This window comes from Ovis aries, chromosome 9, assembly GCF_016772045.2.
Source record: "Ovis aries strain OAR_USU_Benz2616 breed Rambouillet chromosome 9, ARS-UI_Ramb_v3.0, whole genome shotgun sequence".
NCBI classification, from domain to species: domain Eukaryota; kingdom Metazoa; phylum Chordata; class Mammalia; order Artiodactyla; family Bovidae; genus Ovis; species Ovis aries.
Window position 1 is genome coordinate 74,522,760 of NC_056062.1, and position 23,312 is coordinate 74,546,071.

General features: G+C 43.3%; 1 protein-coding gene across 5 annotated transcripts in view; it reads left to right on the plus strand.

The window, feature by feature from the left end:
* The first annotated feature begins 14,755 nt into the window (after positions 1-14,755).
* AZIN1 (antizyme inhibitor 1) overlaps positions 14,756-23,312 on the plus strand; it is a 30,952-nt gene continuing 22,395 nt past the window's right edge. For 3 of the 5 annotated variants that reach the window (XM_042253803.2, XM_012183370.5, XM_060419915.1), the window contains exons 1-2: positions 14,758-15,140; positions 20,179-20,316. The gene's annotated coding sequence lies outside the window, so the exon portion shown is untranslated. 5 annotated transcript variants of the gene reach the window in all.

The following is a 23,312-nucleotide window of genomic DNA, read 5'->3' on the forward strand; positions in this document are numbered from 1 at the left end:
AACAAAAAAGACTGCAACTTCAGAAGGATACACGCCCAGCTAGGGATGGTGGTCATCACAGGAGTTGGGTGGGGACAGCTGGGATTATAGGGGAATTTTATTATTATGTCAATGGTATCTTTTTAAAGAGAAAGAATACGGAAAGCTTTTTGAAAAGCTATGATACAGGAACTACAGTTCAGGAAAAGAGGACAATGACCTAAGTCCCTTAAAAAAAAAATCATTGTGGGAGTGGCAGGAAGGTGTTACGTGATACATGGGTAGGGGTATGGGTGGGCCAGCTGGCTTCATCTCTTCTTTAGTCTGGCAGTAATATTGGAGAGCCAAGAAATCCCACCTCCCAACCCAGAAGTATGTGAAGCTTGGTAAACACCTCTCCATTCAAGACTAAGGCAAGGGAGGCTATGTTCTTATAAGTTCTTATAAGGGTTCAGTCAAGGCAGGAATGGGAGGCAGACTGGGGATGTGGAAGGATTTGTTCAGCATGAAGTGGAGGTTCCAGAGAAAACAGAAAAGTGTGAGAAGGAAAGGAGAAGCTGGGGAGTGAGTGTGGGAAGGCACCAGGCAGCCTACATAGGATAAAATGGGTGATGAGAGGCATTAACATTTTGGCATTTATGTGATATGGGAATAGCATAGTTCAATGAGGAATAGGCCTTTAAGGCCCAGCAAGACCTGTAATGTTAAGTTTAGTAACAGTGAAACAGGTCTCCTGGGATCCAAACAGGATATTGGACTTCAGCTGGGACAGTAGAATTTGGGTAGACAAGAAAACAACAGGACAAAGTCTCAGAGGCAGACACCAGCGTGGGTAACTCTTGAAGGCCTGTGCGCAAACCAGACAGACTGAAGTTGCTGGTTTGCGTGGGGGATGAGACACTGGCTCTCCAGGGTGGGGCTAGATTCTGAAGAGCTTTATGAGCCAGCTGAGGAGTCAAGACACGATTGGTAAGAAACAAAGTTTTATTATGAGTTTTTACAAGGAAAACAGCATCTAAGGAAGATTAGTACATCAAATGAACTTCCCAGATGGCACAGTGGTAAAGAATCCACCTGCCAGTGAAGGGGGTGCAAGAGACGTGGGTTTGATCCTTGGGTCGGAAAGATCCCCTGGCATAAGAAACGGCAACCCACTCTAGTATTCTTGCCTGGAAAATCGCATGAACAGAGGATCCTGGTGGGCTACAGTCCATGGGGTCACAAAGAGTCAGACACGACTGAGCACTCACTCACTCAGTATAAGAAATATCTACACTAAGTGGATTGGGACAGGAAAAATCAGATCTGCCACAGATTTTGCAGCGATCTAAATATGTGGTATAGAACTGGACTAGGGAAGAGAAAAACGATGCTTTCAAAATAAAGATGAACAGAACTTATTTTATATATGGGAGAAATAAAGAAGGAATTTAAAGTTTTCAAGCATGGCAGGGGAGACATGAGGGGAGGATCAGTTTAGTGGGATGGAATGGACGGTGATGAATGTAGTTGGGACCTAGATTCATTTCAATCTCACAGCTAAGGGAGACTTTGCAGTTGGCCACGTGGGACAACTAAGTTTCATGCTTTTCAGATAAGGAAATCTTGAGTTTGAGATAACAGAGGACATCCTAGAAAGGGTGTCCTAGAGGCAGCTGACCATTCTTAGCTGCATTTTTAATGACAGATCAAAACTAGTGACAACAATGTTGGAGTCTTAGGCATAGACCTGTCAAATAATTCTGTAGGAATGAATAAATGATCCAAGGCAGAGGACAGAAAGTGGGAAGAGGAGACTAAAGACATAGGGAAGACAGCAGAGAATTGAATCAGGAGGTAGAAGAGAGACAGGAATTTTGGCTTTGCTATTTGTTAGCTACAGGAACTTGACAATTGATTGACCTCTGGGTCTCAGACTGCAGTCATATCAAGGCTTGCCAGAAGGGGCTTGGGAGAGCTGGGAAATTTTCTTCCAAGATCTCTCACGTGGCCTCTGGTCCCTAGCCGGTGGCTGGGACAACGTTATCTTACTATGTACTCTTCTCCATAAAGTCACTTACAACATGGCAACTAACTTGTCTCTGAAAGTAAGTGAATGAGAGATGGTCCCAGTCTCTTACAACCGAATCTCAGAGCTAACATCTCATCACTTTTGCCAAATTCTATTCACAGAAACAAGATAAGGGGGAAGGGTAATATAAGGGTGTGAATATTAGGAGGCAGGGTTTTGGAGGCCATTTTAGTGACTGCCTGCCGTATTATCCAAAACAGTTATATTCTTAGACTGTTTTTTACTATTGTAGCTGGTTCACCTAAGTTGGCCATTCAATAAATATTGAATCCACTGAGGTAGGCACAGGCACAGGTGGTGCACAAAGAAGGCAATTTTGCCTAAAAGGAAAAGTCACAGAAATTTCCACAGGAGAAATTATGCTTGCACTAATTCTTAAAGGATAAGCAGGAGTTCATCTGGTGATAGCTGGACTAAAAAAGAAGGCTGAATGCCAAAGAATTGATGGTTTTGAAGTATGGTCCTAGAGAAGACTCTTGAGAGTTCCTTGGACAGCAAGGAGATCAAACCAGCCAATCCTAAAGGAAATCAACCCTCAATATTCATTGGAAGGACTGTTGCTGAAGCAACACTGATCAACTGAAAAACTTGCCTGCCATAGTTCAGAAATTTTCTTAAGGTTACAATTAATATGCTCTCAGGAAAAGCACAAAGTCTATCCTCCCATTTTCAAAGCTATTACTCTATTACAATAAAACTGAAATTCTAGTTTTGTTTTTCGTTGTTGACTTTACTAATTCTGTGAGCTTTGGAGGCCCTCAAGGTTGACACATTCTAGTACCTTCTTGCTTTCTTCACCTATACATTCTGTATGTGTGACTGAATGTCAAGTAAGCTGGTTTGGCAGTTTCCCAAAGTGGCAAAAATAACAGAACACCAAGGAGCTTTTCCAAGGGCTTCTCTCCTCGTGACTAGAGCTGTCACTGTAGAATACATAGTCCTGGTTCTTCCCTGCAAGTGTGGAGTACTGTTTGGGGCTGTCTGATCACCCAAGCTTTGGTCCAATCCAATCTGACTCCCCAGACCTGAGCAACCAGAGGGCAGAACAAGCAGTGATCAGAGGCCCTAAGTAATTCCAGCTCATCATATTTGAAGAATATTGATTTTACTTTTCGTGACCATTGTTCTCTAACAACTAAAAGGCTTGGTTCATCATTTTACTGTGGTATTAGCCACCAAATATTGGATCCCAGTGTTTGATAGTCATATAACTCTGCTGCCAGTGGGTACAGTGCCTGGGAAGTAAGAGGCATGGCACAACACAGACCCTCTGTGTTAAACAATCTTCCACTCGAGGGTTGGCAGCTGGAAATTTGATTTAGGAATCAATGGTGCTGTTAAGCACCATTGTTTTCATGCACAAAGAACAATGACTGACTTTTTTTTTTTAAGCATTCTTGATGTTATACTATTATAGTAACCCACATTTTCCATTCTTTCACTTTCTTTGAAAAGCAAACACTCTTTTCTTGGTAATTAGGCACACAAGTGAAAAAACACACCCCAGTTTTTCTTGGACAGCTTATCTCTACTTTATGACTACCATTTAAAATTAAAATAAAACAAACAAAAAAACCCACTATTCAGTTCTCTCAAATTAGACAGGCATTTTCTTTTCTTCCTCCTTTATTGCAGACTACTGATTTTCTTGGAAAAGAGAAGGAATCATAATGGCTAATCACAGATAAAATACACCCTAATTTTAGTGTGAGTAAATAAAGCATTATAAAGAAATAGAAATTCTTTATATGTTAATATGTAACCATCATATTTAAAGTAATGTTAAATTTTCCGGTTTTAAAAAAATAATATTTAATGAGTAGTAATGAATATGTCCACTTTTTTTGAGTTTTTTTTTTTTAATTTTTATTTTTACTTTATTTTACTTTACAATACTGTATTGGTTTTGCCATAATTGACATGAATCCACCACGGGTGTACATGCGTTCCCAAACATGAACCCCCCTCCCACCTCCCTTACTTTGTGATTAAGTAAAGAGAATGTCTAAGCGGTCCCTTTTCTCCAGTATCCTCCCAGGGCAGAATCCCATCTGTATCTCTGAGCCAGTCCAGACAGCCTTTTGCTCCATGAGACAACCCAGAGCACTGCCAGTTACTACGTTGTTATAAAGTAATCAGAGGTCTATGTTCAAGGCATTGTGCTGAGTGTTCCATCAGATTAAAGAAAAAAGAATAAAATGCTTGCCATTAAGAAACTTAATACCCTGTTGGCAAAGTTCAGAAAATAATTACAGTAACATAAGACAAGAATCTAAAGGGGATTCCATGGACTGTATAGTCCCTGGGGTCGCAAAGAATTGGACATGACTGAACGGGGCCATAGAAACAAACCAAACCTCTTGGAAACTCAAGGCTAGGAATGAGGTAGAACATAGCCAAGGGGACTCACTGGACCTAGTTCTGCTGTCTGGACTGACTCTGTGGTTTCTCTTGTCCATGTGTAGAGGTGACATATTTATAGATGAGTCAAAGAGGCAATGTAGTTGAGCAGCCTGAAGCTGGGTCTAGGGCATTAGACATCTTTGGCTATGAAGCTGGACCTTTTCTTTTTTAGCTGCATCACCTTGAGCAAGTTACATAACCTCACTATGCTTCCAGCGTTTGTTATTTTTTTAATATTTAGTCATTTATTTAGTCTGTGTCGGGTCTCAGCTGCAGCACGTGGGACTTTTGTTGCGGCCCGTTGTTCTCTCTAGTTGCAGCCTGGGGGCTTGGTTGCCCTTTGGAATGTGGGATCCTAGTTCCCTGACCAGGGATGGAACCTGCATTCCCTGCATCGCAAGGTGTATGCTTTACCACTGGACCACCAGGGAAGTCCCTGTACTTCCATTTTTTAATTTGTAAAATGGGCATAGTAAGACCTACCTGACAAACTTATTGAAGAATTAAATGATAATATAAGGGACTTTAGAGTAGTGCCTGGCACCCAGTGTATTAAAAAAATCATAGCTGTTTGCTTTTATGGTTTTCCAATTTCCCTCTGATTTTCCCATTTTTTTAAACTATCAGTTCAGTTCAGTCGCTCAGTCATGTCCAACTCTTTGCAACCCCATGAATCGCAGTACGCCAGGCCTCCCTGTCCATCACCAACTCCCAGAGTTCACCCAGACTCACGTCCATCAAGTCAGTGATGCCATCCAGCCATCTCATTCTCTGTCGTCCCCTTCTCCTCCTGCCCCCAATCCCTCCCAGCATCAGTCTTTTCCAATGAATCAACTCTTCGCATGAGGTGGCCAAAGTACTGGAGTTTCAGCATTAGCATCATTCCTTCCAAAGAAATCCCTGTGACTATTAAAGTTAATGCCTATACAATGCCTGGCTCAGAACAGATTTATAGAAAATGTTAGGTTAATTCCACTGGGGACTGTTAATAACAGAATATCATAAAATGGACAAGCAATAGAACTTTATTTTTCACAGTGCTGAAGGTTGGAAGGCTCAGATCAGGGTGCCAACCTGGTTGGCTGATGGCTCTGTTTCAGGGGGCAGACTTCTTGTATCCTCACTTGGCACAAGAGACTTGGGGTCTCTCTGGAGTTCCCCCCAAATTATGTCTAACATTTCTATCACTCCTATTAGTATGCTGTCTTCTAGACCTCCTCATCTTTATGGCTATGCTGTGCTGTGCTGTGTCGCTTCAGTTGTGTCCGACTCTTTGCAACCCTATGGACTGCAGCCCGCCAGGCTCCTCTGTCCATGGGGTTCTCCAAGCAAGAATACTGGAGTGGGTTGCCATGCCCTCCTCCAGGGGATCTTCCCAATGCAGGGTTCATCTGGCATCTCTGATGTCTCCTGCATTGGCAGGTGGGTTTTTTACTAGTGACACGTGGGAAGACTCCATTTTTATGGTTATCCTCCAAACTATCTAGTTTTCATTCTCCTGTATAATGTGCTAATTATAATGTGCTTTACAACAGTAAAACTTTCCCTTCCCAAATTTACTATTTTTTGACCAAAACAGTAAACCAAGCTGTTACCTTCCTTCTGACCTGTAATTTGTCAATGCATTAATTTATTGAATGTCCCAAATTATTGTATTCAAGTGTTTTTGGTTTTTGGTTTGTTTTTAGCAATTCAACACATGCCTTTTTGGTTCATGGCCAGCTGTGGTCAACTATCTTTTCTAGATAGTATTTCTTTTTATTTTTTTAGGTAGTATTTAGATAATCAACAATCAGGTCTCTCCTGTCTTGTACTTATGCAATTGATTTCTGGACTCTAAATGAAGATCTTTTCTTTTCATTATTTTGTGTAGGCCAGGATTCTTGGTTGCAAGTAAGAGAAAACTAGTTGGAACTAACTTAGGTAAGAAAAACAATTTTCTCTGTTGGTATAGCTGAAGAACAAGAAAAATGGGACAACTAGATTGTTGACTATTCCTTTTTCAAGATGAGCGGTGGCTTCATTTTCTCACATTGCTTTCTCCTAGGACTTCTGTGCCAGCAGCTCCTGGTTCATACTGTCATGAGATGACAACAGAAGAAATGATTCCCTCATCCACTCCTTCTTCCAACCAAGGTCTGAATCAAATATGTACCAATCGTTATTGAGCTGCCTCTACAACCAAGATAGGGTGAGAATCTATCAACCTGTAAACCGGTTACTGCGTCCCAGGAAGTCAGAGGGTTGAAAAGATTGTAGTGCCCAGCAGAGTTCAGGGTATGGCAGGGAAGACGTTCTCCCAAAGGAATGAGGAATACATTTTCTATAAGCAATGGAGGTGGTGTAACAGGAGGGAAGAGGGCAGGGCACAACTTTGGAAAGAATGACACAGCCCGAAGACACAACATAAACTGATTAGAATCTAATGGGGCAGACAAGACTCCTCAATCAGCAAGTGAAATGACACACCCAGAGGTGCCAGGACCAAGGAATGGGCGGTGACCAAAATCCTGGAAATCTCCACCCTTTCCCACAAATAGAATAATCCTCTCAGTCATTAGCATATGAAATTACCCAGCCTATAAAAACTAACCACGCCACATTTCACCGCCCTCTGCAACGGCCCACACTGTCTGGAGTGTGCTTCTCTCTGAATCTAAATAAATCCACTTCTTACCTATCTGTGGCTCAGAGGTTAAAACGTCTGCCTCCAATGCGGGAGACCTGGGTTTGATCCCTGGGTCAGGAAGATCCCCTGGAGAAGGAAATGGTAACCCACTCCAGTATTCTTGCCTGGAGAATCCCATGGACAGAGGAGCCTGGCGGGCTACAGTCCACGGGGTCACAAAGAGTCAGATACGACTGAACGACTTCACTTCACTTCTTACCTATCACTTTGTCTCTCACTAAATTCCTTCTGCGATGAGACATCAAGAACCTGAGCTTCAGTAGGTCCTGAAACCAGGTACTGTGGGTTTTGGCTGGGTTCAAGTCCCAGCCATGTGGGTTCAAATCCCAGTACATGGGTTCAAGTCCCAGTCTGTGGTAAATGGTTTCAGCAGGGCTTCCCTGGTGCGCAGTGGTTAGGACCCGTGGGCACAAGAGCATGGCTTCTAACCCTGACCGGGGAACTAAGATCCTGCAAGCCACTGGCTGCAGCCAAAAGATTAAAAAAATAAAAGCAGTGGCTTAAAATTAAATGACTTAGCTAAGAAACACCGAGACGAAGAAACGTTTTCCAGTTACTACTACCAACAATGAAGGTTGATACAGATGGTTGAATGACACAAAAATATTATTTTTGTGAAATCAAACCATTTATGTTTCTTCTCCCTATTTTAGTAAAGAAGCAACTAATCTTTTTGTTTTTATGGCAAGAGTTTTTTTTTTTTTCATTTTCTTTAGTATTAGGTAGAGCAAATTTAAATAGCTATAGATGTTTATCACAGAACTTGCAAAACTTCAAATTAAATGACAAAGGAACAAAACGTAGCCTGCAGTTACCACTATTAACAATCATTTAGGTGCTTATGTGGCAGCAACTAGTCTATTTATTTTAAAAAATAGAGCATATCATAATTCACATTGGACAAAAATAGATTTCAGAGCTCCTATTTTCTATGACCTGAACGAAAAAGTTTAGTATATCTGCCAGGCAGCTGTTTGGAGACAAGCCTATCTTGCTATGTATTACCCAACAAACAAAACACTTATCAGATAACACCTGACAGTAAAGTGAGAATGAGATGAATTTTCCAAGCATTTCCTAACTCCCAAAGATTAGAGGAAGATATGAGGGAGCAAACTCATGTGTCAGCCCACTGATTATTCTAGTCATGTGTGTTACATTTAATTTGTAAAACTGGATTACTGCTTTGCCCTTTAATATGGGTTTCAAAACAGTCCTCTTAAATTAACCGTGAATAGTTTGTTGTTTCTCAAAGTAAAAAAAGATGTTAGTGTACAGCTTATGACTTGCTTATCTTAGAAACCACCCAGAATCACTTACTGAGCTGTATCTAATGACATACATTGCCACTGACATGAAAATGGAAATTCTTTTCCCTTAAACTGGGTTTGTGTCTGGACTCTTATCATCCTTTGCTTGCCATGCTTACCACTGTCCAACTCTTTGCAACTCTCTGAACTGTAACCCTCCAGGCTCCTGTGTCCACAGGATTCTCCAAGCAAGAATACTGGGGTGGGTTGCCATGCCCTCCTCCAGGGGATCCTCCCGACCCAGGGATGGACCCTGTGGCTCCTGCACTGAAGGTAAATTCTTTATTTCTGAGCCACTGGAGAAAGTCAAAGGACAAAGACATGGGTGATATCAAAGACACCAGCGCTGGAATGCAGGATGCCTGTTTTGGGATGCCACAAATCCCTGCTGACCTGATCCCTAAATTTTGTGAGAAAACAAAAACATGACAATAAAGTCTCCTTCCAAATTAAGTGAGTCCTCATTTGAGGTGAAAATCAACCTAGGTAAAGGAATTACAACTCTTAAGAGATTATAACAACAGATGCTTAGCAAATAAAGGATAGCATATATCAATTCTATTTGAAGAGAATGGTATATAATCTGAACTGTCTTCCCGAAGTAATTTACAAAGCAAGTACATGATTAATTACTCATTTTTCAGTTCAGTTTAGTCAGTTCAGTCACTCAGTTGTGTCCAATTCTTTGAGACCCCATGGACTGCAGCTCACCAGGCTTCCCTGTCCATCACCAACTCCCGGAGCTTGCTTAAACTCATGTCCATCGAGTCGGTGATGCCATCCAACCATCTCATCCTCTGTCATCTCCTTCTCCTCCATTTTCAATCTTTCCCAGCATCAGGGTCTTTTGCAATGAGTCAGTTCTTCGCATCAGGTAGCCAAAGTATTGGAGTTTCAGCTTCAGCATCAGTCCTTCCAATGAACACTCAGGACTGATCTCCTTTAAGATGGACTGGTTGAATCTCCTTGCAGTCCAAGGGACTCTCAAGAGTCTTCTCCAACACCACAGTTCAAAAGCATCAATTCTTCAGTGCTCAGCTTTCTTCACAGTCCAACTCTCGCATCCATATGTGACTACTGGAAAAACCACAGCTTTGACTATTGGACCTTTGTTGGCAAAGTAATGCCTCTGCTTTTTAATATGCTGTCTAGGTTGGTCATAGCTTTTCTTCCAAGGAGCAAGCGTCTTTTAATTTCATGGCTGCAGTCACCATCTGCAGTGATTTTGGATTTTTACTAGTCTATAAAAGACATAGTGCCAGATTCTTGATACTGCTAAGTCACTTCAGTCGTGTCCGACTCTGTGCGACCCCATAGACGGCAGCCCACCAGGCTTCCCTGTCCCTGGGATTCTCCAGGCAAGAACACTGGAGTGGGTTGCCATTTCCTTTTCCAATGCATGAAAGTGAAACGTGAAAGTGAAGTTGCTCAGTTGTGTCCAACCCTCAGCGACCCCATGGACTGTAGCCTTCCAGGCTCCTCCATCCATGGGATTTTCCAGGCAAGAGTACTGGAGTGGGGTGCCATTGCCTTCTCTGGATTCTTGATAAGCAAGTTGCTTTTATGGAAGATTATCAGTGTACAAAAAGATGTGGTGGACAACTGAAAAAGTGTGAATGTTTTAGCTATTCAAAACCTATATATTTTGGTTTTCTATAAAATAAATAATACTCTAAGAATGTATCTTAGTAGTTGGTGACAAAAGCTCAGCTTCTCTGTACACTGGTGCCGAATCAAACCTCAGAGACAGAGTTTTGGGTGAAGCAGAAAAGTTAGCGTAATTGCTTTGCCAGGCAAATAGGGACACAGTGGGCTCATGCCCTCCAAACTAGGTGTCCCAACTTGGGGAAAATAGTGACAAGTTTTACAGTAATTATTGAAAGAGAGCATGATCAGCTTGTGGACATTCTTCTGATGGGTTGGCAGTGAGCTAACTAGGAGTCGGCATCATCCACCTTCAAGTCCAACAGGTCTGGGGTTTACATGCTTTGGGGCAGCATATCATCACTGATCGGTAACTTCTCCCTCCTGGAAGGGGTTTCAGTATCTACAAAATAGCTCGAAGATATTGCTATGTATATCCATTAGTGGGTTTCCCTTGTGGCTCAGCTGGTAAAGAATCCACCTGCAATGTGAGAGACCTGGGTTGCTCCCTGGGAGATCCCCTGGAGGAGGGAAAGGCTACCCACTCCAGTATTCTGGCCTGGAGAATTCCATGGACTCTATAGTCCATGGGGTTTCGAAGAGTAGGACAGGACAGTGACTTTCACTCACTCACTCTTATCCATTGATGGGAAAACATGACCTTGCCCCAAGGCTACTCTTGATTATTTCTCCCTGGTCTTGCATTCCCCTCCCTTCCTTAATTAACAACAGCTTGAATCTGCCCCCTGCACACTAAGGCAAGGTCATGGAGGCTAAATGAAGGCGGTTTTCCATAATCAAAGAAATGAGGGACACAGAAAGCCTCTGTGCCCAGGTGCTCCACAGGGCCCTGCATGGTATCACAATAAAAATTCTTATTAAGCTCTTTTCAAACATTCCCATTAAATTATGATTTTCATGCTCAATTACCATTGGACTGTCACATTTATATATGTGACTATAAGATATTTCTATTATAGGCTGATAATTTTAGGGTTACCCATTGTTTTTTGAGTGACTTGTCTTTATCAACAATCTAATTCATTCAGTCTTTTACATCTATTGGCACAAAAGCAAACAAGTTTGAATCAATAAACCAGGATGATCTAAGTGTGAATGGTATTATTTTATCTTAAGGCTCTCTATTTAATAATAATACTTTCTCTGGCACCACCTGTGATTTGTGTATGAGTAACCTGACTTGGCAAAAAACCCCAAACCTCAAACCCGAAACACAATTAAACATGCTGTTCTCATTAGGCAGCTATCATTCTGTTAAAGTTACCTACTATGCTGTCTAGTTCACTGCAGTACAGTTTTTAAGGCTCTGTTGTATGCAATAAAAGCTAGTATGATTTAGATTTGAATACACAAATACTACTTATGAGAGTCCATAGTTTGAATAATAAATTGTTGAGTTGCTTCACTGTATAAACAATGATGGAGTAGGGTCTAGTCCAGTTGAAAGAGTGGACATTCGCTGACTTCATCTCAGCTTCTCTTGACTCGAATCTCTGCCATGTGTCTGTGCCTCTCACTCCACTGAAATTATTGTTAAAGGTCACACATAATTTCTTCTCAGGCCCTTATCATTCTCCTACTGGATCCTTATGTCACATGAGTGTATGTTCCTCGGTTCTTTGTCTAGTCACAACAAAGATTTGGAGTGACACTTATAATAGCTTTCCAAGTGTTCTCCCTGCCACAAATATATAGTCCCTTTTCTTCTCACCCTTACACTCTCCCCTTTTCTAAAATTCAATTCACTCTTATGACTGAAACATTTTTGGCTAAGAATCCAAACTTCTTAACATGAATTTGGAGTTTACCGATGACATGCCATTTTCCCAAATCAGAAGAATCCCTTTCAGGAATATGACATTCTGATCATTCATTCCATCTTGAACACCCTCCATGAATGGCTTGACCTCCCACTATTGTGATTCTTCTCCTACTCCTTGGGCTGGTCCTCTTTCTCTCCTCTCTATCATTTCTCTAAGTCCTGTGCTTAGATCCCTGTTCCTTTAGACCTTAACATTTCCTTAATTACCATGTCTATAGGAGAGGGTCCCAAATTTACAGCCAAAAGGGCTCCAGATCTCTGTGTTTTCAGAGGCCTTTGGACCATTTTTACATGAATATCCTATCGACAGCTTGGACTATGCTCAAGGAAGGCTCATAGTCTTCCCCCAAAACTGGGACTTTCTATTTCTCCGTTTGTGATTCCAGAATTCTCCCTGTTGATTAGTTTCATATCCCCAAATAATCTGCTAACTTCTCCTCTCCCTTCCATTCCCTGATAGCTCAGATGGTAAAGAGTCTGCCTGCAGTGCTGGAGACACAGGTTCGATCCCTGGGTCGGGAAGATCCCCCGGAGAAGAAAATGGCAACCCACTGAAAATCCCCTGGAGAAGGAAATGGCAACCCACTCCAGTATTCTTGCCTGGGAAATCCCATGGATGGAGAAATCTGACAGGCTACAGTCCCTGGGGTTGCAAAGAGTCAGACACGACTGAGTGACTTCACTTCACTTCCTCTCCCTTAACATTCAAAATTATCCCTACTCTCTATGCCTTCATCCATGCCTTCCTCTCTATCCCACATTTCCTGCTTCTCTTAACTATGTAACAGCCGCCTTCATGGTTTCCTCTCTTCTAAACTTTCTATTTTCAATCCCATTGATGCTAGAGAAATCTTAAAAACAAACAAACAAACAAAACTTTGAGTATATCATGTCCCCAATTAAATGGTTCCGAAATGAGGTCCAAGCTCTGATCCCTACATTTCACGTCACCCTCCTTTTCAACCTCATTTGCAACCGTACCTATGCTGGAGCCAGAAAGCTAGTTCACAGTTCTTTGAACTGGCCCATTTCTGTGCCTTTTCTTAAGTAGTTCCCTTGCCTGGAATATCTGCTCTCAAAAGTCACTTATTTCCCATGTCTGGAGTGTCTGCTCTCAAAATCTCTCTCCACCTTTCCCCAGTAGCTTTTCTCCCACTGAGTTGCGGTTACTTCCCCCTTTCACTGGATTCCACACAGCATTTTATCTGTTTACAACAATTACTTAGTTATTTGATGTAGTGTTATTTCCCCCTGCTAGACTGTTATCAAGATTTCAAGTGTATTCATTTCTAGCCTTCCTCCCTCCAGCAGGGGGTCTAGTAAAGTGCTGTGCTTGTAAATGTTCTGAAACGAAAAGAATTTTTAAGGAATGAAAGAGAAAACCAAGAGACAGCACAGTGAAATATGTAAATATGAAATCGGGAACAGAGTCCACAGCCCCTAGTTTTTACCTAGTACTTTCACCTCAGAGCCTATGTTCAGCATTGCTACCTTCCTACCCAGGAAAGCTCTCTCTTTCATATCTGATTTGTAGCAACCACAGTGCTAAAAGTAAACAGATGGTCGGGAAATGCCAGGGGAAAAAAGTCTGTCTTTATCTCAAAGATTTTGGAGTGTGTGTCAATATATATTTCATTTGTGCCGTTGCAGCTGAGTTGCAAGGCATTAGCACGGGAGGACTCAGGGTTTCTGATGGGGAGCGCGACGACATTTTAAAAACATGAGAATAAACTAAAAGCCATGTAGGTAGCCCTAGGCTCCCCAGTAAAAATAAGTTTGCTCTGTATGGCAACCCAGTCCAGTGTTCTTGCCTGGAGAATCCTAGGGACAGGGGGAGCCTGGTGGGCTGCCGTCTATGGGGTCACAGAGTCGGACACGACTGAATTGATTTAGCAGCAGCAGTAAAATTAAAATGACCGCGCAATGAGACGTAGGGAATTGAAGTACTGTGCCCTTGTAACGTCGGTAATGCCCTCTCCAATACAGGTCCTTCATGAATAAGGACCGGGTCGGCTGGCCTCAACCATTCTAAAAAGAAAGCCATAAAAGCCACACTCCTTAAAACAAAAAAAAACAAAACCCTACTGCACCACACTGCAACGTGCGAACACTGGGGACATGCCCACGCGGTCACGAGCCCCTGCAACCACCCGAACACTGGGCCGAGCCGTTCTGGCCCTTAGGAACTCGCTTCCCAAAAAGAGGAGCGCCGCATCCCGCGGGGGCTGGAGCTTCACCCCGGGAGGGCAGTCCCCAGGCGTAGCCTACAGAGGCCGCAAAAAGCGGAGAGCTCTCGAGGAGGTAGCGGGGCGGGAAGCTCCAGGGGTGGCCCCCCTCTTTCACCCTCTTCCAGGCAGAGCAGGTTCCAGGCAGTGCAGGCGTCGCGCCAGCTTCGGGCCCGGACCGCGCTTGGCGCCGCGGCCGCCGGGCCCAGCTCCCAAAGCGCCCCGGCCCGCCTCGGGCGTGAGCGCAGGCGCCCGGGCGGCGGGGGCGCGGGCGACGACGCGCTCTGTCCAGGTCACCTCCCTTCTCCCCCGCCCGCCCACGTCCGCGCAGCGGGCCCTCCACCGGCCGGGGAACCGGTGGAGGGCGGGAAGTAGCCGGGGGCGAGGGGCGGGGGGCGGGGGAGACAGGCACCTGCACCGCGGGGTCGCCCCGCCCCACCCGCTTCGGCTCGCCCCGCGCCGGCCCCCTCTCTCTTCCGCCCGCTTCCCTCCTCTCAGCGCCGCGGCCCCGCGCCGTCCGGCTCGCGCGGCTGGCTGTGACGTCACCAAGCCCCGCCCCTCAGTATAAAGCCTGGCGTTGCCGGCGCCGCCTTCCCACACTCGCTGGCTCTTCGTTAGGTTGCTGTGTGTTTCCTTTTTTCCTTTTTTTTTTTCCCCCCCCTCCGCCTTCTCTGCCTCTTCTCATCCTTTCTCGCTCTCCGGCTCTGCGGTGTGACGAGGCCGAATCCTCTCCGCACCCAGCCCTCTCGCCTTTCTTCTTCCTCTGCCCGCGCCGTTGTTCCATTTCTCTCCCTCGGCCGCCGCCGCCGCTGCTGCACAGCTGGTGTCGGTGCCGCGCTTTCCCCCCCACGTCGTCCCCGCAGCCTATGGCCCAGGCCGCCTTGGGTATTTCTGCTCAAGGTAACCACATCCCTCTTTAAAAATTCCGCCGAAAAAGAGAAGACGCTTTACCCGACTCTTTGGGCCGTTATCTCACGTGAGTAGTGACCCTAGGAGGGCGGGCTGGGCCGGTGCCGGGGCGCGGGGCGCCGGGGGGTGGGTCGGCCTGGGGAAGCTGTCGGCCGCCTCAGGCTGGGCCCCGCCGACCGGCCGGCGTTCCTCCGCAGCGTCCCCGCGGCCGGCCACCTCGAACATGGCGGCTGGCGGCGTGTGTGGCGGCGGCGGCCGGTGGCTCAGCGGCGGCGCGGCGGGCTGGGGCGGCTGGCGCGCCTCGGGTGGCCGCCGAGCCGAGCCCCGAGCGGCTGCGGTTGGGTCGAGGGGGCGTGTGCGTGTGTGTGGACTGGGGGGCGCGCTCGGGGGTCTCGCCGCCGCGGGGCTCGGCGTCGCCTCCCGGCGGCAGGCGGCCCCCACCCCGCTCCCGTGGTGCATTGCTGTTTCCGGGGAGGGGGCCGGGCTGCAGCCCCGAGGGGCCCTGGTGCAGCCGCCCGGCCCTGAGCGGCGCGGCACCGCGCTTTCGTCTCGGGATCCCGGGCTGGCGGCGCGGCCGGCTGCAACCGTCGCGGCCTTAGGTTATGAATGGAGCGGGGCGGGCCCGGCGCCGGCCTCCTGTGACAGCTGCCGGGGGAGGACGGGTGCCTGAGGGTGCGGAGAGCGCGGCCCTCCCCTCTCTGCCGGAGGAAAGTTGACGCCGCCAAGGGGCCCGGCGGCGGGGAAACCCCGGTGTCAGGTAGCTAGCAAGAGGCCTTTGGCCCCTTCTGGAAGCCTCGGGGCTGCCGCCCCGCCCCCTGCGGCGCTGGCGATTGGGCCGAGTCGCCTTCACTCACCCCGGGCCGCCTCCTGGAGCCCAAGGATTAGTCACCATGGCTTCGTTTTCCCGTCCGCGCCACGATTCCTGGGCCGAGAGAGAGAGAGCAGTGGGCTTCGATGGCTTATCAAGTACTATTTTGGCAATTAACGGTGGTGTTTCAGTACTTCCCTGGTTGCTCAGACGGGTAAAGAATCTGCCTTGCAATGCAGGGAACCCAGGTTCGATCCCTGGGTCGGGAAGATCCCCTGGAGAAGGAAATGGCAACTACTCCAGTATTCTTGCCTGGAGAATCCCAATGGACAGAGGAGCCTGGCGGGCTACAGTCCTTGGGGTCACAAAGAGTCGGCCACGATGAGCGGCTAACAATTTCCACCAACGGTAGTGTTTTAACAGCCTTACCAAGTGTATATCCTAAACGTGTGTGTCTTAGGCTAAGCTACTGGTTCGGGCGCACTGTTAACGGCCCCAGGATATTTCAGCAGCTTTAACGGGATTTTGTGGTTGCATCGTGGACACATTAAGATATTTTGTGTCCTGTCGTGTTTCTACCTTTCAGCCTCCTGCTTGGATAGGAACCTGAAGGCTCTAGGGAGAGAGTCGATAGGTGATGAGGAAAGGTTGTTATAGATGAGCCTGGCAGAAATACGGCGAATGACTATAGGGCAGAGCCCTGCCAACCCTTTGATTTCTTTTACAAATATAGGATGCAGATGCTGGTTATGAAGGCAAATAAGCCCTGAAGAGTTAGTGGGAAAGATATAGGCTCCTGATGGTCATAGGTGATAATGGAAGGTACCGTAATCAAGTAATCAGTGCCGTCCCTCTTGCCACTCAGGTTTAACTTAAACATTTTCAAACATACAGAGGGAGTGAAAGAATTGTACCCTCACGTGGATTCAGTAAACGATTAACATTTTGCTTTACTTGTAATTGCTTTATTCATTCATCAATCTTTATTCTGTGTATTTCAAAGTAAGTTGAAGAAATGAGAACACTTTACCCCTTCAACTTCAGTATGCACATATCATTAATCTAACACTGTTTAAGTATTTCTTTAAAATCGGGTAAATTTTACGTAACAGCAAAAACCACACGTCTTGAATACACCATTTGACGAGTTTTGACAAAAATACAGCTGTGTAATACAAACCTTTATCAAAGATGAGAAAAGTGCCATCAAACCCAGAAACTTCTCTTTTGCCCCTTCAAGCTCCATCCCTCACTACCCACAAAGGCATTCACTGTTCTTTTTATTAACCATAGATTAGTTATTATGGAAGTCTATTCTAGAACTTCCATATAAATGAAACTATATATTGTGTGAAAGGTTTCTTTAACTCAGAATGTTTTTGATATTCATCCACAGTGCGCTCACCAGTAAATTGTTCCTTTTAACTGCCGAATAGTGGTCCATTATAAGAATACCTTGCTTGATTTCTTTTTTTCTTTAAACAACTTTATTTTGGAATAATTGCAGATTTGCAGAAAAGTTACAAAGATAATACAGAGCTATTCATACTTTTCACCTAGTTTACCTTATAAGAGGTGGTACATTTGTCAAAATTAAGAAACTGACTTTGATACATTCAGTTCAGTTCAGTAGGCCAGTCCTGTCCGACGCTTTGTGACCCCATGGACTGTAGCATGCCAGGCCTCTCTGTCCATCACCAACTCCCGGAGTTTACCCAACTCATGTCCGTTGAGTCGGTGATGCCATCCAACCATCTCATCCTCTGTCGTCCCCTTCTCCCACTATCAATCTTTCCCAGCATCAGGGTCTTTTCAAATGAGTCAGCTCTTCACATCATGTGGCCAAAGTATTGGAGTTTCAGCTTCAGCATCAGTCCTTCCAGTGAACACTCAGGACTGATTTCCTTTAGGATGGAATGGTTGGATCTCCTGCAGTGCAAGTGACTCTCAAGAGTCTTCTCCAACACCACAGTTCAAAAGCATCAATTCTTCTGTGCTCAGCTTTCTTTACAGTCTAACTCTCACATCCATACATGACCACTGGAAAAACCATAGCCTTGACTAGACGGACCTTTGTTGGCAAAGTAATGCCTCTGCTTTTTAATATACAGTCTAGGTTGATCATAACTTTCCTTCCAAGGAGTAAGCGTCTTTTGATTTCATGGCTGCAGTCACCATCTGCAGTGATTTTGGAGCCCCCCAAAATAAAGTCAGCTGCTGTTTCCACTCTTTCCCCATCTATTTGCCATGAAGTGATGGGACCAGATGCCTACCACCTAAACTCCAGATTTTCTTTGGATTTCACCAGTTTTTAATTTCCTTTCTGTCTAGAGGCCAATCTAAGGTGCCACATTTCCTTTTAGTTGCCATGTCTTTGACAGTCTAGAGAAGTACCAGCCAAATATCCAATAAAATGTCCCCCATTTGAATTTGTTTGATAATTTTTCTCATGATTAGGCTGGGGTTTTGGAGTTTTGGAAAGAATACCAAAGTCATTGATAAAGGCAGTGTAAGGTGAGACATACTGATAACTTTGGGTTTACTAAGTTTCTGGGTAGTTACTGTCAAAGTGATGGGAGGTTTTTAGTGCTTTTTATTGGTCAGCTGCTGACTCAGTTAACTCTAGTTCTCTCTGTGCTATTTGCCAAGATAGTATAGCAAGGGACATCCTCTTCAATCAACTAAGAGATTTGATTGCAGTGTTGTACATGATCCAACTGATATAAACACCACTCTAAATGAGAAAAATAAAGCATTCCCTGTGTCTTCTCCACACCCCCGCTCATATTTTTATTTAACCTCCTCTTATGGTTGGTTAATCTTAACTGTACAAATGAGCATTCTGTTTATCCTGTAAGTAAATGACCCTGTGCCCCCTTTATTTGTATTAAAACGTGCCTTTCGAAATTCAGAGCCTTCATTTCCTACTAGTATCTTTTCTGTTAGGTGGAAATGTTTTAGAGATACTACTGAAGAACATTCATGAATTTCTAAAGTTTAATGTCATTAGCATTTCACGCCACTGCTCTTAAGTTGCCCTGAGCAACAAAATAGCTACTGATATGTGGGGGGAAGGGGATAGCTCAGCTAGAATAATTATCCTGTTCCAAAGAATAGTTGAGAATAAACTCACTGTCTGTCTCCAGTGGCGATGGCTTTTAGTTTACTGAAATTACGTTGGTTTGGGGAGAATTGGAACCTTTGTTTTGGAGTATTTAGTTGGAATCTAATGTGATGTTAATAGTCACTGTCGCATGTTGATATGGATTCTTTTCTAATTATCCGTGTCATTGAGTATGTGATCAGGATACCCCTAGTAGATTGGAAGAACATTTTACTTCCCCTAAGGGTGTCTCTATCCTGGTTGAGATATGAGATATACTGAAGATGTATGTAGAGTGCTTCTGAAATCTCAGATTCTTATGATTCCTATGTTTCATCATTTTTCTGGTTTCATTCTTACCCCCATCTTCTAGAAATACTGTCAGATTATATTACTTTAAAATAGCAATCACTGAAGTACAAATAGAAGTGTAGGTTTAGTTGTTTAGGTTAGAGGTGATAAGTCTGTTCAGTCAAACCTTAATAGGTAAAAACCATTTCTAAAACTTAATTATCATTTTGTAGAGTGCCAAGCATGTTTACATTCATATGTTGTTCTAGTGATAGTAGAGTGACTTAGATGTAGATAGGTTAGGAATGAGATGGAGGTAGACATCTGTTACTTGTCAGATATGTAAGGCAGGTCACAAAAGTTACTTCACAGATATACATAGTGTACTAGCTAAGTCACAAAAAATGTTTTTCTTTTTAATATGTAGTTGGATTTTATACTTAAGCAAAGAAAAACTTGGAATTTGGAGAGTAAAGGAAAGGTTCTGGTTAGTTTCAGATTATTAGATACACATTTAAAATATTGCATATATGTTAGGTTAGTGAGAGCACTTGTACATTTAAAAATTTTAGGCCACTTACAAATTTGGGTTTAGGAGTAAGTAAAAGTGAAAATGAAATTGAGTGAAGCCTGGAAACTGAGTGAGGTAGAGCCACTTGTAAGGTGACCATGCCCTCAAATTCAGTTTTGTGTTCTTGCAGCTTGGAAATGCTTACTGTATAAAAACAGCATTTGATACTATGAGAAGCCCTTTGAAAACATCATTTTGTGTAATGTGCTTTAATGAAATACTTCAAACTGAAACTTCTTCCTGAACTTAATCTTTACGTCAACTTAGCCTTCTTGAAGCACAACCTAGCATTTTTTAACATATGACTTCTATATTTTTATTTTCTTCTTTAGGGCGAACTTTCTGACCAAGTATACAACTACCCAGAGGGCCTAGGAGAAGTGCTGTATAGAGAACAGTTCGACTTCAACGCTGAGCCACCTTGGGAACCTAGCTGATGATAGGGGGGTTCCATCTCCTAACTTGTCCATGTAAGTATTTTCACATCTGTGCAGAGGCTGAGGGAGGGTCTTGTAAAGGATTCTTGTTCAGTCGTTTCAGAACTCTAAATTGTATTTACCACTTACTCCCTCCCCAACTATTTTTGGGCCATACATTGCAGCTTGCGCCATATCAGTTCCCCTGACAAGGGGTTGATCCCAGGCCATGCCAGTGAGAAAGCCTGGAATCATAACCACTAGGCTATCAAGGAACTTCCCTACTTACCCATATAGTTGATTCAGTTGTGCGCATTATTACTATATGTAAGTATATACTGCAGGCTAAATTTCAATGAAATCTTATTAGTCCAGATTTTAATATAAGTTGGAGAGATGGTTTTTTATTTTTTTAATTAAATGTGGGTGGTAACATCACACCATTCAACCATTTAATTTGGTAGATTCAAGTATTTGGGCTTAAGTCAGAAAAGAAAGTTTATTTTTAAATATAGTAAAAGATTCTACTCTCCATTCCACTCAAGAGAGCACTATCCTAAAGCATTGCATTTAAGAGGTGAATCTTAATTCTTGTTTTCTGGTTATGAGCTTCTTGCCAGATACAGTGTGATTTCTAGAGTTTATATTCTTTTTCACAAAATGTGTAATACTCACCTGGTGGGAAAACTGGTTGTTTTCAAAGGTCTTATTGAGAGATGATGATGCATGCCTAGCTCCCAGCATACTGCCTTCCCAAGAGATTTTTAAGGATAGTTTTTGACTTCGCTTACTTGATTTTCTGTGTATGGATTTAACTTTGAATTAAACCTCTGTGCAGAATGCAGTTTCATAGTAAAGTGTTTGAATGTGTGCTGCTAAATTTGTGTGGGTAATTAAAATTGTTTTATTATTTGTAGATTTCTTTAGCTGTTGAAATTTGGGTTTAGGTGTTGAGATTTGGGTGTTTTTAAGTGGGCTAGAGAACCTGGAGGGAGTAACACAAGAAAATTTCAAGAAAGAGATCTAATTGGGTAGAGTATGTTAAAGGAAACCTTTTCAACACATTTACTGTTAATTACTCAAATTACAATTTTACATTTTGTCTTAAACAGAGAAAAATGATTTCTGAAAAGTTCTACTGACTTAAAATCCAGATTGGGGAGTTTCCCATACTGGTCTTCTAGCTATGTGAATTTGAGCAAATTACTTATTTTTTAAATCACAGCTGAGAAATTCAAACTAGAACAGTTCCTTTAACCCTAAATAGGTTGATTTCTCTTTTTTTGAGTATTTTAATCATGCTTTGTTAATGCAGTGTCAACTTTGGAACATGAGCATAACCTAGAATAGAACTGCAGACACTGGATTCCACCCAGACCTGAATCAGAAATATGCATTTTAACTAAGTGGCTTGTATGCATGTATAGTTGTCACCAATTCAGTGCCAAGCCAGTTAGTTCTTACATTTTATTAGTCATCTATTCTACTTCCAGCATATCTGATATCTTCTCCTAAGTTGGCTTGAAGATTTAAAACTTTTCTGGGTGGGGTATACTTGATACCATAGTCAGAAGTAGGTTCTAAGGTGGAAATTTCATAGCAAGCTTCTTGTTTTAAGCAAGACCGTATTAAAGGATGACTTCTTTTATTTCAAATCTCTCTTAATGAAAACTTAACTTTGCATTATATGTCATATTTCTAGTAGTATTTCCTCTTAGACTTGAGAAACCAATATCAGTGAGCTCATACATTGATAAATGATTCAGCTTAAGGAAAAGTCGGTAGGGTAGTTACTACTGTAGAATTCAGAAAGTCTATAATTTCTTGCTTTTTTGTGTGTGGAGGTGTTGTGGTTATAGGCACAGATAGAAAATGCTAACAGGATTCATTCTGCAGGTTCTGGCAGCCAGAGTGACTGGCTTATTTATTCTGCCCAGGTACAGTATATATTAAGTGAAACTTTTAATTCATAGTACTTTGCTACAGCCACAATCTCTTAATCATACAATTCTAAAATCAAAAGGTTAAAAAAAAAAAATTACAGCTTCCTTGATATGACCTAACCTGATTTGGGAACAAAAAGTTGACCTGAATCTGAGCTGAATTTGAAGCTATTTTTATTTTGACTTATCCCATTTAGTGCTAATATTCCTGAATTTTGCTGCAGAAGTATTCTGATAAGCATGTTGACTCAGCCTCATGGAGACTGTTAAATAATATAAGTATATAGATTAAATTGCTATTCTAAAATCTGAGAAATTTTGAAGTCCGAAAGCTATCTATCCCCAAAGATTTCTTGACTAGAATTAGTAAAGATGGCAAGAGAAATTTTACATTCCAGAAGTGTCCTTAGATATCAATAGCAGTTTTGCAGTACTAGACATTGAAATCCTGGGATGTTTCCTGTGGAGCAACAATACTATTTGAAAACTTTTAAGTCATTCAAAAGACTTAACATGCTGGCCTTCATGGAAAACAGTTGGCACATAGCACTGCAAAATGTATAGTTAAATAAGCTCTATTTGAATTGCATTTTACTCCCAATTGGAGAAGGACATGGCACCCCACTCCAGTACTCTTGCCGGGAAAATCCCATGGACCGAGGAGCCTGGTAGGCTAGAGTCCGGGAGTCTCGAAGAGTCGGACACGACTGAGCGACTTCACTTTCACTTCACTTTCATGCATTGGAGAAGGAAGTGGCAGCCCACTCCAGTGCTTTTGCCTGGAGAATCCCAGGGATGGGGGAGCCAGGTGGGCCGCCATCTGTGGGGTCGCAGTGTCGGACACGACTGAAGCAACTTAGCAGAAGCAGCACATAACTCCCAATATTCCAGTAGGATTTCTTTGCATGTGGTCTAAGCTCTAGGATTGACTTTTTAGAGTTAGGTTTTCAAATCAGGTAGTCATCTGAATTTTTAGATAGTAATTAAGTATCTATCTAGAAACTTTATAAATTGCTTACATAGTAAAGTTTTTTCTTTTGAGTAGTGTGTAGTGTTATGTGTGAGCACTGTAAAGATATCTTAATGCTTAACTGATATCTCTGATTA